This window comes from Octopus bimaculoides, chromosome 2 (genome assembly GCF_001194135.2).
Source record: "Octopus bimaculoides isolate UCB-OBI-ISO-001 chromosome 2, ASM119413v2, whole genome shotgun sequence".
NCBI classification, from domain to species: Eukaryota; Metazoa; Mollusca; class Cephalopoda; order Octopoda; family Octopodidae; genus Octopus; species Octopus bimaculoides.
In genome coordinates, this window is record NC_068982.1 from 54013182 (window position 1) to 54013998 (window position 817).

The following is an 817-nucleotide window of genomic DNA, read 5'->3' on the forward strand; positions in this document are numbered from 1 at the left end:
TGTGTGTGTGTGTGTGTGTGTGTGTGTGTGTGTGTGTGTGTGTGTGTGTACACGCGTACACGACGTGCTTCCTTATAGTTTACGCTCCTCTGCAAAATTTGCTCAGAAGGTCTTGGTCACCTCGGAGTTATAGTAGAATGTGTTTTTCGCGTTGTTGGGTTGAACCCGAAACCGTATAGTTGCAAAGCATATTTTGTACACCACACGGCCATCTCTGAAATCCTTATGATCATAGGAATGCTGGATTAGGATTGATCAGGAACAGAACAATAAAAGGGAAAAATCTAGATAAGAATACCAAAAAGATAATTACAAAAATGCTTCAGAGTGTTATTGACATAAGCTTTGAAATATTGCAGGCATTTTGTGTCATGAATCAAATGCTGTAAGAGAGTGACGGATTAGATTTCTCACAGCCGTGGCAGTTTCTCGCATGGCCTTCGATTGCAATTAGTCAATCAGAATGTCACGTTAAGCAACACATGACAAAGTGCTGATTGAATCAACTGATACAGAGTTAAGTGTTAGATGTGTTCGCTCGACAAGCTAAACTTAGCAACCGTCTTCTTCGCAAATCACACATTTAAAAACACGCAGGATAAATGTAGTTATGGATAAAAGGTAACCGCAAAAATAAAGCGGTTTGGTTATTGTGGATTGACTTTGATCATAGTTACAAATGCAAAGGAATAAACGCATCTTGTTATTCAGTGTGAAACACGAATCAGTATAGACATACATACATACATACATACATACATACACACACACACATATACATACAGTCATATTTACAAACAATACATGCATATATATA